General features: G+C 32.5%; 1 pseudogene; it reads left to right on the top strand.

The window, feature by feature from the left end:
- Positions 1-484: 484 nt before the first annotated feature.
- LOC107018445 lies at positions 485-14,684 on the top strand (annotated as a pseudogene).
- Positions 14,685-18,963: the final 4,279 nt, after the last annotated feature.

The raw sequence follows: 18,963 nt of genomic DNA, 5'->3' as shown, positions 1-18,963 counted from the left end.
TATATATATATATACATATATATATGGTCTTATTGATATCATAAATTAATAATTCTTTAAAATATCAAACATATCTAAGAAAATTTAGTGTATAATTATTTTATTGCGGTCTCTTTTTTCATAAAATTTTAATGTAGTTGAAGTTCATCTCTAACTTTTCTTATTGTACCAAAGAGCTCCAGTTTTGTCTTTTCGAAGTGCACCATAAAATATTAAAGATATGTAGATGTGATAAGTTCTTGCTTACGCGTAATTGGTTCTAAAGATATAGTATCATCTTCAACTTCATGATCAACGTTGTTTTTCTGGATGATATCTACAATTTTTTTTAAACTCTAGACCTCTGAATATGTATCACTTTCACCCGGATAATCCAATAGGTTATAGGCATACATTTTATTGTGATAACCTAGATTTTTAATTATGACCTTAATGTAACACCCCGTAGCTAAAACAAACAAAAAAAATCAGTTTTTCTGAATATATGCAGGTACAACAGACGAGACCATCGACGGACCGTATTCAGACCCGCAGTACGTCCTGCACAACCGTCTATGAGATAGAGACTCCCAAAAACTCAGCCGGAAAAAAATTGGCTAAGTCTTAATTGACGGACGGACCTACGGTACGTAGGTCAGACGACGGTTCGTAGTCTGACCGTCGATCGAGACCCCCATTCACCCGCACTCTAACAAGAGCTACGGATGACCAACACGGTCCGTAGGTGGAAATTTGCAGACAATTAAGGGGAAATGTAGTTGGGTCAACTTCAAATGGTCATAACTCTTAGCACAAAATTAATTAGGTGTCCCATGACTTACCCACAGATACATAATTGAATTATCTTTTCATAGCTACCAACCTTGCTAAAATCAGACGTCTTAGTAAAAAGTCATTCCCATTTTAGCAAAGGCCTGTCGAACATGCCCAGTTGACAGACCCAACGACAGTGCGTTGGTCAGACGACTGACCGTCAGTCCTGGCCGTCGTTTGGTCTGACAACTACTTTTCCAGGGGTCTTTTCGACATTTCCCACATCGTTTAAACCTTAAGATACGTCATTTTGACCCTAAATTATCATATTTTAGTTAGTTTAAGACTAGAAACATAACTAAAACATATCTAAGTCAAATCATTAAATCAAAACTTAGAACTTAGAAGCAAGAGAGTAGAAAAAGCTCAAAAAACCTAGTTCAAGAATGCAACAAGTTCCTGCAGTTCCAGCCCCGAAACTTAAGTATTTTTCTGTGCATTTCATCACCAGGTATGTGGGAGTTCACTAGTGGTTTCTTTTCACCCATTGGGTCCCTAGTTTTTAGTCAGATTCTCAATCTTATTATCATGATTTAAGCCTAAGGTTTCTAGAACTTTGATAGAACTTCATGAACCTATTAAATACATGTTCCAAATCAGATTATCATGTTATTACTCAGATTATCACATGAATTTCAGAACCTTTGCTTTGTAATTCTTTAGTTCTTGAATTACACATGCTAGGTCAGATATTTCAGACACTTCAGATATACATGCCTTAGTTATAAATGCATAATTACCAGATTAATTGTTGCATTCTCAGTTTGAATGTTCAGTTTCGAGCTATCCAGTATTTATAGAAACTCAGACATAATCAGTAAATTTACATAATTAATGGGAGTAACATAATATCGAGTTAGACTAGGGTTTAGCGTACCCAATAGTCCCAGAACTACTAGCCAAGTAGGTTGTAAGTCCCCTCTGTGGGCAATCAGTTTAGTGATCACGCCAGCATGCCTTTATACCTTTGGTAAAAGTATATTGGGTCCTCCCGATGGGGCATTTACATCGGACTCCACATTTAGCTCATGTGGTTTTATTATCAGTTATTAGTAGCTCCCACAAGATCATCAGACTCTCTACATTGAGCATTTATCATTATATTCAGTATTCAGTTTCAGCATGTTATAAATTGGTCATTACATTCAGTTATCTCAGAAATTAAGTATATCATGTTCAGATTATCATACTTACTTTTATGCTTGTTCAGTTATCTTTTGTTTAAACTTTACTCTATCCCACATGCTCAGTAACTTTCAAGTACTAACGCATACGTGCGCTACATCTTCTCGTGATGTAGCTTGAGGTTCTCAGCATCCAGATCACGCATAGATCGATTTTCTGATCTCCAGTTCAGCAGATTTAGTGGTGAGTCCTCATTCTTCGAGGACAATAGTATTGAGTTCATTTCAGTTTTCTTTTAGTCATTTAGTTTCAGTTTTTGTTAGATTTAGCTGGACTTGTCCCAGTATTTCTTATCCGGTGTAGAGACTTATTTCAGACATAGTTAGATTCAGCTTAGTATTGAGTTAATATTTCCTTTGTATTAAACTCATTGTCTTGAAATATCTCAGTTATAGATTATGGGTATTTCCCATCTCTTCAGAGTTAATTATGATTTAGCTTCTGCATCAATTTATTATCTTTAGTATGCTCATGATCATGCCAGCAAGGTCATTTCGGGATCACTTGTGGTCCTAGGTTTCGTGTCTCTGTCTCGGGGGTTGCTCAGGGCGTGAAACTTAAGTTCATGAATGACGTGTTCACAAGTGGGTTCATTAAATTCTATCATATTGCATTCCCCGAACGAATTTTACACTGTCGAAAATAATTTGCTATTATCTATTGTTGAACATTTGTTGTCCAAGTAAGGATTGGAAAATTGATAGAATCGAAAAAATTAATCTTTGTTGGATCAATTTGTCCCACTTCTTAGCCTTATAATATCATATGATAAAATTTATTACAATAATACATCTTTAGAGCTCTTATTATCCAACATCACAAGGTTGAAATCATATATTTATATAAAAGAGAACCTTAGGCCCGCCTATGTGGCGCAACCACAAACCAGGAATCTTTTAACTTATTTATTTCCAAAATTAGTCTTTCCTTTCTTGAAAAGTTGTGAATTTTATGAAAATTTATGACTTTTACAAAAAGTTGTGACCTTTTGTGAAAAGTTTGACTTTTACAAAAAAGTTGTGACTATTTGTGAAAAGTTTGACTTTTACAAAAAAGTTGTGACTTTTTATGAAAAGTTGGACTTTTACGAAGAGTTGCCACTTTTATGAAAAAATGTGATATTTATGAAAAATTGTGACGTTGTTGTCTATAAATAGAGGGATTTTTTCGTATTTTAAAATAACAAAAATTATGAATTTCTTCTTCTGCATAATTATATATTCGTGTACTTTGCTTTTTGTATTAACACACTTCTGAATAAAATCAATCTATCATGAAAGGATATATTCCTTTAAACTTCAGGTAGTAGAATGGACTAATTTCCTTAAGGGAACAATGTGCATTCAGTTGACTCAATTTTTCTTTATGTTCATTTTCTTATTACAGATTCTGATATATTGTTTACAGTCACTAATTTATACTTATTTTATTAATTTTTTTTTTTACTTTTGTACATGTTTTATGTTTATGCTTTTGATAATATGTTGAAGTAAATATATGTTAATAAAGATTTTGATGTAATCATTAGACTAGTGGCGTCATGCAGATTAGAATTCTTAAACTTGTAAAACAAATGACTTTAATCTTTCTAGAGTTTTCAGTGGCTAAAAGATCCATGAGATGTACAACAAAGGACTTTAAGTGTTCAATGTTAGGGTGGTTCGACTCTACCTTGAAATTTTATTTATTTAACTTTCTATCTTATCAAGGTATTCAATCGATTAGTGACATTAAAAAAATAATGTAGTGGGATGGTAAATATTGTACTCAGCCTTAATCAAATGTTTGAGATTCAAATGTTAGCTTGGAGTTAATAAATTACCCTCAAAGTAGGATGAATCTACGTTAATGAAATATTGAAGAAATAATTACCTCCTTGCAAACATTAGATTAAAAGTCTCAAAAGCAATAAAGTTTTAACCATATTGATCAAAACATAAACAATAAAATATGTATGTTGGCTATCAAAATAGTGTCATCGAATGTGTATAATTTTGAATAAGGGACCTGCCAAGACATCATTTAATCTAAATTATTTGAGCAACATATAAGAGATGTGTTTTTATATTTTAATTAACTTATCAAATACACAACTAATAATGTAAGATGTATAATATTTAGATTTTGTATGTAGCGTCTTGAGTAGGAGAAAAACACTCGCAATTGATGAATATAATCTTTTTACAACTTTTTCAAAATACAAATATAGACAGCAAAACAGTTACATATCTTTTGTAAAGACTTTGGTGATAAAACCTACAGTGAAATGAAGAGCTAACAACAATATTTGTAAACACTTAGAATCAATTCCTTTTTCGTTTTAAGATTAAAAAATATTTTCATCTTTGGATAAAATATTCTTGACAATTTATTGTAGGGTTGTACCTTCTCGAAAACACATGTATTATCATATGTTCAGAAGTAGATTATTGATAAAGTTCACCACCGCGAGAAGCGCGGGCAATTTACCTAGTTAGTAAGATAAAATGATTCTGATGTATTGGTTGTACATTATGCAAAATATTTTTTTTATTTGAAATCAATAAATATGATACATAAATTAGAAATATACAATGATTTTGATATAATCATATTACCTTCATTAAATCTCAAACCATTCTTTAAATTAATAAATATTAATTTATCAATTAAATAATACCATTATAAAATAATAAAATTTCATGGTCTCACCTACATTAATTTATAGAGATTTTACTATACAATGAAATGATTAATCAAATTTAAATTGAAATATGACAATTCTCTTTTTTATATTGAAAAATTAATGCATCTACCTTTATTTACTAAGAATCACTAATTAGTCATACTTTCAAAAATAAATTATGTTATAGGCATCACATGTGGAAAATTTTAGGTATCAATAATATACTAACAAGGTTTTTTTTTTCTTTTTTTTTATATAAAAACTTACATATGATCAATGTTTCCTACTATGACTTCGTAAAATATGTAAAAAAATAACTGTACAGTTCCATTTATCTTCATAGGTAGATTGATCTTCCATACAAACTTCCATAGCCATTTAAGAGGTACTTGCCTTTTTGAGCATAGTTGTCTATAACATTAAAAAATGTGATACTTCCATCATATAAGCCATCAAAAACTTAGTTCCAGGTTATATTTTCTTTGTTTCTTCACTTTTGGGCATCACAATACTCCTCGAATGTATTTTTACTCTCTTCTATGTTTCTTTATAGTGCCAGGCTTAAATTTTTATTCTTCTTGAATCTAGAGAAGTAATAACCTTTCTTGGTTCTACAAGAACTTAGGAGATTGAAGCTTTTACAATATCATTTCAAAAACAAGAAAAAATTGAAGTTGTTGTTATGGAAGAAGGAAATTTTCCTGTAAGGAGATGGGAGGAACTTCATATTGATATGCTGGTGAAGATATTCCAGTCCTTCGACCTTTTCGAATTAATCTGTAATTCCTCAAGTTTGTCCTGCTTGGCAACGCTAGACTTGTCAGTAGTGCAGTAAATTTCAATTAGAGTTTCAATACCTCCGTATATATATGTCAACACTCCATCCCGTGAAAAATTGACCCACATCCTAAATATTTGTTTGAACCTTAGTCGTGGAAACATACTGACATTAATAGTCCATCACAATCTGTATGTTGACAACAATCAGTCGAATTCTGCTGCCAAGAGGTATTTCCCTTATAATTTTTAATCTTTCTATAGTATTGTACCTTAAATCAAGAAATAGCTTATTAAATCTCCTCTTTTCAGGTGTCCACAATTTAAACACCTTGTTATGCCTGCTTGTGAAAAACTAGAAAAGCAAGCGATATGTAGTGCTTTTTATGATTGGAAATGTCTTGAATCACTGACGATACGTAGTTTATAAGAACCTACATATGTTATTGAGAAAATTGGTAGGAGTTGCAAGAAAATTTCCGAGCTCAAGATTATGATTCGCTGCGATATACTGTTTGCATCTTCACTGGTCTCACTTCTTCCAAACATGAAAGTGTTGAGTGTGAGGTGTACGGAGTTATCTAAACCTTTTTTGGTTATTGTTGGGATATGCGTTGTTTTGATAAATGACGCAATACCTGGAACATGTTGGCAAAGTCATCTGAAGAGAAACTGTTTCAAGAAGGACTTTTATTTTATGAAAGTCTTTCATTGCAAGAAGAAATCTAAATGAAATCAAGTGGTTAAGAGAATGAGTAGTTACCGAGGGAGTAGAAGACTTTAGGAAGCAAGAACCTAAATAGAAGAAGAGTCATCAAGAATAATCAGGCAATTACATAGCAAAACAATTGAGAGATTGATTTTTGATGTGCTGCTGATCAAAGAATATAGAAAAAAAAATCTATAAAGATTTCTTAGTATTTGTGACTTTTATTATTTCTAGATCAGTGATTTTTAAAATGAATTTAAGATCTTAGTCTTCAAGTTGAGTGCAACTCGAAGACACTGGGAACACATACCTTGGATGTGTGTGGTTGAATTGAGATTAAGTAGTTGATCTTTAGTTTAGATAACTTCTTTTGATCTCTTTTTCTTATTGTGGCGCGTAGTCATTTAGGTAAGTTGGGGTTAATCATATTGAGGATCAGGTCATGGTTTTTAAACATTTGGAGCCTGGTATTTCCACGTAAAATACTGTGTTCTTAGTTTACTGCCTTTATAACTTCCTCTAAAGCTCATTAGGCATGTTGGTTCACTTACGTAAGTTAAGATAAAAGTAAGATAATTGACGTTGTGTAGAATTTCAATTGGTATGAGAGCAAAGTTATCTTTTACAGGTTAACACCTAAGAAAAAAGATCAAGTTGAATCCTCCACGACCTATTTGTCACAGTGAAGGGCAATAAACTGTCATACCCCCAATGTTCAATGGGTCTCACTTTGGATGATGGAAAACACGCATGGAAGATTTCAATTCAAGCGGAAGGCTACGTGTTGTGGGATAGGATTACAATTGGACTTATCATACCTAAGAAGACTGTTGATGTAGTTCAAGTACCAAAAGTAAGAGTTTACTTCACTGCGATGATTTATCATCCCTCAAGAAAAATTCTAAGACCAAAAACATTCTTGTTTGTGGTCTTGGACCATATGAGTACAACCGAATTTCAAACTTTACTGCTATCAAACAAATCTAGTATGCACTGATTAATGCTTATGAGGAAACCAATCATGTGAGGAAATTCAAAGTAGTTATGCTATTTACTGAATATGAAACTTTCAAAATAAAGGATAGTGTGTCTCTACTATAAATAATAACTAGACTCACTAAGTTAATAAATGAATTGTCATCATTAGGAAATGTTTTTACGATTGAAGAACATCTTTACAAGGTGCTAAGGATCCTTCTAAAGAACAAATGGGATGTAAAAGTTACTGCTATAAGAGAAGCTAAACACATCTCTATAATGACATTTGATGAACTTGTGGGGAATCTAGAACTTATGAGATGAACATGGATTATCTAAAAAGGAGAAAATGCTTAATTATAAAACATTCGCCTTGAATGTGTCGGATGGAGAACATACTGAGTATGATGAGGATCAAATAGCACTTCTAGCAAAAGACATTAAGACCTATTCAAGAACGAGAAGGAAATGAAAAGAAGGAAACCAATCAGAAGAAGTGGGTAAATGATAAATCTCAAAATGGTTGCTACAAGTGTGAAAAAAATGATCATCATGTGAAGAATTGTCCATAGTTGGAGCTGAATTGGACGAAAGAAAAGATAGAAAAGGAAAGAAAGAAAAAAGAGGAATTTGCAATGGTTGCTTCTTGGGGTTCGGAAAATAAGAATTCGATTATGAAATAGATGAAACAAATTTCGTGGTTGTATGAGATGGAGATATCGAAGATGAAGAAAACTCAGAGGTTAGTATTATTGATCTAAAAAAATGCATCTTTTTTCAAAAAATAAATAGACCCGATTAATGAACGTGCTATTCGTTGACTTCCAAGAATTAACATGTGAAAGAAATCTCTTTTTAAAGTCTTTGCAGACCAAAAATTCGAGTATATGGAACTCAAAGATGATAAAACTGTAACTGAAAGACCAAGCACTTGTTTGAAGAAACATGTTGGAAAACCTGAGTCATCTAACCTCGATCGAAAATCAGAAACCGTAAAGATGATAATTACTGGAAAAGGAAAAGAAAAAAATGTTGAAACTGACGAAAGCCTATAAAAGGAGTTGAAAAAAAATTACAAAAATGAATATGTTTTTTGAAAAAAGAAAAGGTGAGGAAATTAAATGCAAAATTCTTTCAGATAAAAGTAAAGTTTGAAAAAGCAAACAGATGGACTCACTCATTCATAATTGTCAAACAATTGAGTGAGAAAATCACAATGAGAGAGCAAGTATTGACTTTCATAATGATAAGGTTGTCACAATTGATTTGTGCTATATTTGTGGCAAACTCGCGCATCCTACCACTAAATGTCGTGTCGCCAAAAATTATAGAAACAAAAATGTTGAAATAGAAACTAACAAACATGTTAAAGCCAATCAAAAAATCAGCAACAACAATTCGATGCCAAAATGGGAAAAATGAAATCTTATTCACCCCTTCAGTCATCAGAAAGGACCCAAGCTTGTCTGGATTTCTAAAACTAACCTTTAAATTCTTATAGGTAAAAGTGAAAGGAAGCAAGCACTGGTACATGGATAGTGCTTGTTCGAAGCATATGACCGGAGAAAACCTACATTCCTTTCACTCACGGCATACAAAGGGTGGAATGTGTCATTTGGATATGGAAAATAGGCACTATTGTAGAAATTGAGAAGATTGGAAAGTTTGAATCCAAAGCAGTGGAAGAAGTATACAGTGTGGAAGGAATAAAGCATAATATCCTCAGTATCTTGCATAATGTGACAAAGGTAATAATGTAATTTTTACTTCTGAAGGTTGAAGGGTTGAAAAACTAGATACAGAGGAGGTTATCTTAATAGCCAAAAGACACATAAATGTGTACAAAAGCTAACATCATGGGGATGACAGACACTAGTATGAAGTGTCTCAACACATTTTCGAATGATCCTTACCATGACACAAAATACTTGGACATGCTATCTTTAAACAAATCAACAAACTATTAGAAAAGGAAATGGTTATAAGTTTACCCAAGATCAAATTTAAAAATGTCAAAGTTTGTGGTGCATGTGTAAGGGGGAATCAATTGAGATCATCTTTCAAACCAAAGAATCAGATAAGTACAACAAAATGCTTGAACTGCTTAATATGGACTTATGTGGACCCATGAGAATAAGAAGTAGAAGAGGGAAGATATATGTCTTTATTATCATTGATGATTTTTCTAGATTTACTTGGACATTATTCCTATCTTCTAAAGAAGATTCCTTTGAGACTTTATTTATTTTTCTCAAGAAGATAGTGAAAAACTCTATGATTATCCTTGATTTCCATAAAATCTAATCATGGAACAGAATTTGAAAATGCAAAAATTCATAAAATTCCATTCATCACATGGTATAGATCACAATTTCTCTGATCCTAGAACTCTTCACAACATAGAGTAGTTGAAAGGGAAAATGGGACTTTAAAAGACATTGCCAGAAAAATGATGATTGCTAATAATCTTGACAAAAATCTCTGGTCTGAAGCTATCAGTGCTCCATGCTATGTCATAAATAGGTTCATGACACGTCCCATCTTAGAAAAGACTCCCGGTGAATACTCAAAGGTAAAAAACCAAATATCTCGCACCTTAGAACTTTTGGTTGCAGGTGCTATGTTCATAATAATTGTAAAATAATCTTGGTATGTTCGATGCAAAAAGTGATGAGGGTATCTTCTTAGGATATTCACCACATAGTAAAGAATAGAGAGTCTTCAATAAAAGATAAAATGTGTTGCAAAATGTGTGCATGTTGTCTTTGATGAATATTGTTCTCTGACTGAGACTAAAATTCAGGGTGACGGTGAAATTGATTAACACAAGCAGAGCAGGTAGAGCAACACGTTCCCTTTGTCGAACAATCAGTAGGCATACAGTCAGGGGGAGTAATAAGTCTAGATAGTGGTAATTCTGAAGAATAAAATGATGGAGATACTACTGCTACCTCTCAAGGGTTGACTGTAAAAGGCTACAAGTATCAAGGATCACATCCTATTGACCATGATTTTATAGACTTAACCTCTGGAATAACTACCAGGCCAGGCCTAAAGAATCTTTAAGCTTTTCAAGTGTTTATGTCCATGGTTTAACCCAAAAAGGTGAAGGAAGCTCTTCTTTAAGAGGATTGGGTTCATGCAATGCAAGAAGATCTTAACCAATTTGAAAGAAGTAAGGGATGGTGTCTTGTTTAATCACCTGAATGGAGAACACAAGATCGATGAGAGTGGAACAGTTACAAGAAACAAGGCCATGCTTGTGGTTCAGGGGTATAATCATGAAGAAGGAATTGACTATGATGAGACTTTTCCTCCCGTAGCAAGGCTTGAAGACAATCGATTACTCCTTTTTTTTGCTGTGTTCAAAGAGCTCACTCTCTTTCAAATGGATGTAAAAGTTCACTCTTGAACGAATACTTGAAAGAAGAAGTGTATGTTAAGCAGCCTATTGTGTTCGAACATCCTGAGTTTCGTAATCATTTTTACAAATTGGACAATGCTCTGTATAGGCTAAAGCAAGCTCCATAAGCATAGTCTGAGAGGTTATCTATGTTTCTCTTAGATCATGGACACTAAATATGTAAAATCAAAAATACTCTTTTTCTTAAAACAAATGGAAAAGATTTGTTGATTGTGCAAGTATATGTGGATGACATAATTTTTAGATCTACAAATATTGTCTGATGACAAAAGAGTTTGTTGAACATATGAGTGGAGAATTTGAAATGAGTATGATGGGAGTGCTATATTATTTTCTTGGATTATAAATCAAGAAAACTCCCACAGGTACCTTGATTCATGAATAGAAGTATGTGAAGGAACTGATAAAAATATTCAATATGACTGATGCAAAGGAAATTGATACTCCAATTACTACAGCCACTTAGCTAGATATATATTTAACAAGTGCATCTGTTGATCAAAAGTTGTTAAGACGAATGACTGGGTCTCTCAAGTATCATACCACAAGTAGGCCGAATATCGTGTTTAGTGTTCGACTTTGTGCCAAGTTTCAAGCAAATCACAAAGAATTTCATCTTAAATCTGCTAAAAGATTTTTTCAGGTATCTCAAAGGAACTACTAATATGGGACTCTGGTACTCAAAAGGACGCAATTTCAATCTTCTTGGTCACGCGGATTATGATTATACTGGATACTTGGTTGACAAGAAGAGCCGAATAAATATGACACAATTCCTTGGAACATGTTTGATATCCTAGTCCACCGTGAAACAAAACTCTGATTCCTTATCAAATGATGAGGCTAAAGACGTGGCAGTTGGATCTTGTTGTGCACAATTGTTCTGGAATAAACAACAATTACTGGATTTTGGTATGGTTGTTGGTAGGGTTTCTATCTTGTGTGATAATACTAGCTCTATTAATATAAGAAAGAATCCTGCGCAACATAAGCGTACCAAAAACATTGATATAAGACACCATTATTTAAGAGATAATGTAGCAAAATATCACATATCAATTATGTTGTTCCACTGAAGAATAAAAATCTGATATTTTTACCAAAGCATTGAGTAGAGAACATTTTTAAAAGAATAGGTTAGACTTGGGGATGATTAAGCTTGCATAATTTCCCTCCCTCATTGATTGATTAGAAAACTGTTTCTATCAATATTATTTGGTATTTTAAGTATGCACTGAGAGCTTATCTATTCTATCAAAGAACATTAACTTGTATACTATTTTTGTCCTCATTAGCTTTCACTATGTCTCATGGATTTTATTACTTGAGCAGATAAATGGGTATGAGTTAACTTGGGGAATCGTGGAGCTCACCTCAGGTATAAAATGTTTTAAATTAAAGGGTCATACATGCTGATACACGTAATTAATGTGGTCCATCTTTCTATGTCCACTAACCACGTAACCGCCAAAACTCTTCTTTTCCCTCTTTTTGTTCAAAAAGACTGCCACCATAAAATCAAGGGGTTAAATCCAGCCTTTCATCTTTCATATTGCGGCTTGCAAAACATACTCCTTCGAAACCATCTAGTTCTCAACAAATATCCTCCACAAAACCCAAGTCCAAACCCTCTCCTAAGCCTGCGTCTACTTGAAAATCAACCAAACCATCTCTCTCTAAATCCAAAAGGCAATAGGTTGCTTCCCCTGTTTCCTCTGATAGTTCCTTGTCCGATTCTGACGATGATTATTTGCCTAAGACCAATCCTTCTGTGTCTTCCCCTCAACTTGACTGAATCATTCACTTCCATAAGCAATTTGTTCTTAGAGACACTGGATTTGGGGTTCCTGAAATGGCTGTTCTATTGACTAAGTTAGAGGTCCAAGGGTGCTCTTCCATTTTTCTTCAAGATGATTCTCAAAGAAAAATGTCCAAGAAAGAAGTTACTCAGTTCCATATCAATGGGAAAAGTGATGAACTCTCTTTCACATCTACTGTCCGTGGTACTCCTGTTCACTTGATTCCTGCCGATGTTGCTCGTATTTTTTGAATTCCTTCACAAGGTTGGGGTGATTATGTGAAACTTGAGTGTCCTCCTTTGCCTCCACATACATCCGCTCTCAGTATCTCTAGAAAATTTTCCTCCAAACCTCATCTGACTTATCATTGTGGTGTTAATAAGAATGAGATGTCTCCATTGCACAAGTTGTACTTTAACGTGGTCCACAAAATCATTCTTCCAAGTAAACAATATTTGTATGATGACAAATTTTCTAGATTTGAATCTTATTGAGATACTGTGCTCTGAGGTTCCCATTGACTTACCCTTCTTAATTGTCAAACATATGCACATGGTTCTTCATCAAGATGACAATGGACATGCTCTTCCATATGGGTTCTGGATGGCTCCTATCTTTGAGGCATTTCACGTGCCTGTTCAGGTGTGGTTTGCTCAAACAATTAAGGATGTGGTGGGTAATGTGAACTATATGGCTCTACCAGTTTCTATGAGGAATCCTGATAATACTTTTCCGCGATTAAAGAATAAGCTTGCTGACAAAGAGGATCAAATTCTTGCTATGGAAGATGCCCATTGGCTGGAGAAAGCGACTTCGGAAGCACATATAGTGGAACTACAAAACGAACTTGCTAGAGAGAGGGCTACTCATATTGCCACTGTCTAACACTTATTCAGTTCATCTTTCTTCCCTCGCAAAATCAGTCTTTTGTTCTCTTATTTCTACCCAAACTATCTGTTGGACTATGTTATTTTGTGCATCGTGCGTGTTGAACTTTATTTCTTTAAGACATTCAATGCTTTTGGTGTGTACTCTATGTGTGTTCAGTTTTTATATACTCTTATTAATATTTTTGTGACTCTGTCTATGATTAACTATGTTGCTACTTCGGTTCCAATCTTGATAACCAATCTGTTGGTGAAAATTAGATTTTATATCATTCTCATTATATACTTTGTACATTACCTTGAAACCGTTTTTGAGGATGCCAAAAGGGGGGAAAGTAAAGAGAGAGCACTATTTATAACCCATAGCTAATTTGTTTTGCCATAAGTTCCATGCTTAAGTGTTACAGGTCAAAATAGAAAGCTAACAGGAAAGGAAGTTGCCAAATGCTTGTCATCATCAAAAAGGAAGAATTTGTTGGGATAAGCATTGTTTTGATAAATGAAGAAATACATGGAACACGTTGGCAAAGTCATCTGAAGAGAAACTGTTTCAAGAAGGAGTTCTATTATATGAAAGAGTTTCATTGCAAGAAGAACTCTAAATGGAATAAAGCGGTTAAATGAACGAAAAGTCACAGAAGGAGTAGAAAACATAAGGAAACAAGAGCATAAATAAAAGAAGAGGCATTAAGAATAATCACGCACTTACAGAGAAAAACAATTGAGAGATAATTTTCGAAGTGCCTCTAATCAAAGAATATAGAAGAACAAATCTAGGAAGCTTTCTTATTATTTGTTATTTTTTTAATTTCTATATCAGTGATTTTTAAACTGAATTTAGGATCTTAGTCTTCAAATTGAGAGCAACCGAAGACACTAGGAACACATACCTTGGAGGTGTGTGGTAGAATTGAGATTAAGTAGTTGATCTTTAGTTTAAATAAACTCTTGTAATCTCTTTTGTTTGTTGAGGCTCGTAGTCATTTAGTGAAGTTGGGGAAAATAATTTTGAGGAACACGTCTTTTGTTTTACACCTTTTGAGCCGGCTGTTCCATGTAAAATATTGTCTTCTTACTTTGCTGCCTTTATAACTTCTATGAAACACGTTAGGCAACTTTGTTCACTTAAGTAGTTTCAGATAAAAGTAAGATAATGAGGTTGTGAAGAATTCCAGTTATTCTTTTGGAGGGGTTAAAAATGTTAAAAGTGCTCAACATATCGCATTGCATAATTAATGAATACCTTCCAACATCTGCTCCACTGAAAATTCTGACTGATCTTGATGAATCTGTTCTGGAAAAAGCGTCTAGGTTAGACAAATTCCTAACCTGCATGAGTGACTCATGCGTCAAATGTTAGCGCACTCAAAATGATGAAGGGTTCTTGACGTGGTATAAGTATGTAGACCTATGGAAAGTGGACGACGGGAAGTCTTTTGCAATTTGAAAACATTAAAATATTTTGCTTCATTAGTTATTAAACACAATTAAACCTTGATTTTATGTATTTGTTATCTATTTATGTATGTATGTATTGGCAAGTGTCATTGACAAGCATTTAGGAGTAATAGTAATTTTTTTAAACAAACACACTTGAGAAAAAAACACTTTGTAAAAAAAGATAGATTTAGATTTTTTACCAAATATATTATTATTATTCTTCTACATCATTTTGCGAGTTTTGTACCTAAACTCCTTGGAGAAAAATGACATGTTATGTAAATATCACACTTAAAAAGCTTTTTTAAGTGTTTCAAGCGACATTTTATGTGAATTGTTTGTCTTTTCCTTTTGTGTGAATTAGGTTAAACTAATATCAAACGCAAATGGTAAAATGTTGACCAATTCCTATGAACAATCAGGAATTCATTGAGAAAGGTGGACTTGTTTTAAGATTTTTTTATTTTTTCTCCTCACGCGTTTCAAATGAAATTATTTCAATATTTTAGTACACATTCAACTTGGGGGTTTTCAATTTAATGAGGATTATGGTCCATGAGGTGATAAAAGTATTAAATAATTCAAATATAAATATGTAGTATCATATATCATATATTTATATAAAAGAGAACCGTAGACCCACCTATATAGCTCCACCATAAATAAGGATTCCCTTTTTATTTATTTATATTGAAAACTAGCCTTTTCCTTAAATGAAAAGTTGTAACTTTTGTAAAAGTTGTGACCTTTCAGAAGGATTGTAACTTTTTCAAAGAGTTGTTGCAGTAATGATAGGATACACTAAACATTTATTCACACTACCATTTGTTCTCTATGAATAGATGAATTTCTTCTTGCTTTATATGATCTTTTTCTTCTTCTGAATAATTAAATATTTGTGTACTTTGTTCTTGTTGAATGATTCAGTGACACCAGTACTCAGAGGTAGGTCCAAAGATTACATGCTAGACGAAACGACGGTGGCTCCATACGGGGGATTGTCATTATCTTTAGATCAACACACTTGTGAATAGAATTGTTCGATACAATAAAAAATGCCCTTACAGATTTCTAATTTCTACATCATCTTCATTCCTTCACATACAAGGATGATATTTTCTATTCTTTATAAAATCCTTTCAGAGTTAATACATTTGTATGACCATATTTTTTGGGTTTTATGTTGTTGTCATCTATTTTCCGTAAATTTTATTAGTGGATTTATGAGTACTTTAAGGACTGAAAGTTCATTTTATGAGTATTTTAAGAATTAAAAGTTCATTGAAGTGTTGGTCAATTTTTTAAGATATGTTATTTCTAAACATAAGAAATTTTTCGGTTAGAATAATTTGTTATGATCATTGGATATATCATACTTTACTCCCTCTAATATAAGATTTTGAATTTTTTGATGTATGTTATTCAAAACATGAAAAATTTTCTGGTTCAAATGATTTGTTATCATCATTGGATATCTCATAATTTACTCCCTTTAGTCTATGTCTTTTCTCGTTGTTTTGTTGTCTCCTAAAAATTGTATTCATTATTTTCCGTTTTGTAATGAATATGATTTAACTTTGGTAAAGCTTTATCCCTTTTAATGTTTTTCTTTTTTTCCTTCTAACTCGGCTCTTCTATATATTTGTGGTGTGAGTTATGACTATTTTTGGCAAGCTTAATTTGAAGAATATGATACAAAATATGCTCTAATTAAAGTAATATCTTAAGCTACAACAGATATGTCTATTAACATAGAGTTGTTGTCTTTCATGTCCCAAGTCATTGTTGAGCGTTAATTTATCTAGGTTATACTCTTTTTTAGTGTATTAATGTTCGAGAATATTTCTTTAACATGAGTCTACGATCCAACATTTTGATCTACTTGTACTTTAATAATGCAACAATTATACATACATATTTGACAAAGTCGTAAAGTTGCATTAATGAAGCATTTAGAAGGGCTTTCAGAGTAGTAGTTTAATGAAAAATAAATTTTCATAAGGGACAACAACATTATTTTGCTGTTGTTTCAGATTATTTTACTACTTCTATAAAGTTTTTAGAGTAACATAATAAAATAACGGAAAGTTGTGAGTGCATAACCTCAGACATCTAGATTATCTCTAAAAAATTTTTTTTGTTGTTTTGCTGTACATTTTTAACGGTCTTAACTTACTTATAACTAATATTGATTATTTAAAACTTTCACATAATTACTTTTAATATGAAGTTATTCTGACAATATAATTATCTGATTCTATGCTTTCATGTAAAAAAAATAGAAAAAATGATGTTTAATCGCTACATAAAAATATTACCCAGTTTTAACAAAACAATTATATCATCAAACATATATTATATTAGACTATGTTAAAGATAAACATGATTACACATGAAAATATTTTTAATTTATTGATTATACATTTAAAATTTTTGAGATATATGAGAATGCCAAATCATTTAATTTTTGTTGAAATGTATTTAAAATCACCTAATTTTTTTTGTAACAATCAATTATTGGAAAGGTTATTCAAAAGATAAGAAAAATTAATAATGCCCACACAAAGCGCGGGTAAATAACTTAGTGATATTAATAATTGACATTTTAAAATATATTTGGTCTATTTACCATGTTATTGTAACACTCGAGAAGTCTAAAATCCTTATAAGATCTAGAAAGTTCATGAACTAAGTCTGCAGGATTTTTTGAGATCTATGAGCAGCATCTACAGGTTGTAGATGGAAGCATGGACCATAGATAGGGCTCGAAGCAGGATGATTAGTTTCAGTTTTAATGAGGCAACTTTATGGATTGTAAAACCCTTTGTGGATCGTAGATGATCTCGTAGATCAAGTCCTAAAACTCGGTATTTGATCTTACTTTTGTGGAGACTATCTAAAGAATGTAAATCGAACCAAAGACCATAGATAAGTCTAATAGATCAAATTTCAGAGTCTCATAAATTAATCTAATTTCCACGGGAGATATCTAGGAACCATAGATTAATCCTTATACCGCAATAGATTTCGTGAAAGCTTCTGATAGCTATTTTTTCCTATGATCATTTTGGTCTTTTTTACTCTTTTTATTTCTATACCATATTGTTTTTTCCTATTCTGAGGGGGATTAAAGAAAATTTAATCGACTAAACCTCGTTATTCGCACCTAAAAAGTTCTCATTCCCTAATCATCTCTGCCATACCAACTAGAATTTCCCGCATTACTACTCGTAACCAACTAAGGGCTCTTATTAACTATTTCTCATACTAAACCTAGTTCTACTGTTCCTCCTCATTTATAACCTTTGATGGAATTATCACACCATCATTATCATGATAAGAACATTAACCTTCTCCTTTTAAAATCACTCCACTACTAAAAGGACCTCTGAAAAGAATTCTCCCATGTTCTTTTGAACTCATTATGATCTTATTCTCAACACTTGACTTGATTTCTCATCTTATTATTTTCCCCTTAGGTATAAAGCTGACAGATGAAAGATATGGACCTATTCAATCATCTTTGAACTGGTTTACATCCCCCTTAACTCTAAAACTCGGTAAAAGTTTATATCATTACTACCGAACTGTCCATTAGAATGTATTAATACTTCTTCCTAAATTGCTTCTCTTCAACTCAATTGGGACCTCGTCTTGCTACATACCATCTCAGGTGTACCCTTACTGCTCTACCTTGATGTCTCTCCTATATGGGTCATAATAGGACATTTTCATTGCAAGGTACCACTTTGATCTCCTCACCTATTTCAGGTTAGCCCCACTAGATCAAATATCAAAGCTAACACCATCACCCTCATATTTCCATCTTCTGATCACGATACTTATTTCAAATTCAAGCTTAGTGTCTAGTACGAAACACATTTATCAATATGATTGCTCACACCTTATATTACTTGCGACTACCAAAAAAGTCTAGAAACACACCCCAACTAAGATTTTATGACAATTAGTAAATCTTTAGATCTCGTCTACCTACCTACAATTTACTTTCACCTTCCATTTCACAACTTAAGTACTATTAACTCACTTACTGGGCATTACCTCTCAAATAGTTATTGTAGACACGTAATATTTGACCGAATTTAAAGTTAAACACCAATTTTTAGAGCGTAAATAATTTTATCAATCTAAATTAAATATATTTTGACCTTTTTATTATTTTCATTAAGTTTATTTAAAAGATGTAAGAATGAACCACATAAATATAATTTTTATTAGATAAGTTTATTTTGATTGTTAAAAAAAAAGATATATATATATATATA

This window comes from Solanum pennellii, chromosome 1 (assembly GCF_001406875.1).
Source record: "Solanum pennellii chromosome 1, SPENNV200".
Taxonomy (NCBI): domain Eukaryota; kingdom Viridiplantae; phylum Streptophyta; class Magnoliopsida; order Solanales; family Solanaceae; genus Solanum; species Solanum pennellii.
This window is presented reverse-complemented; position numbering and strand designations above follow the sequence as displayed.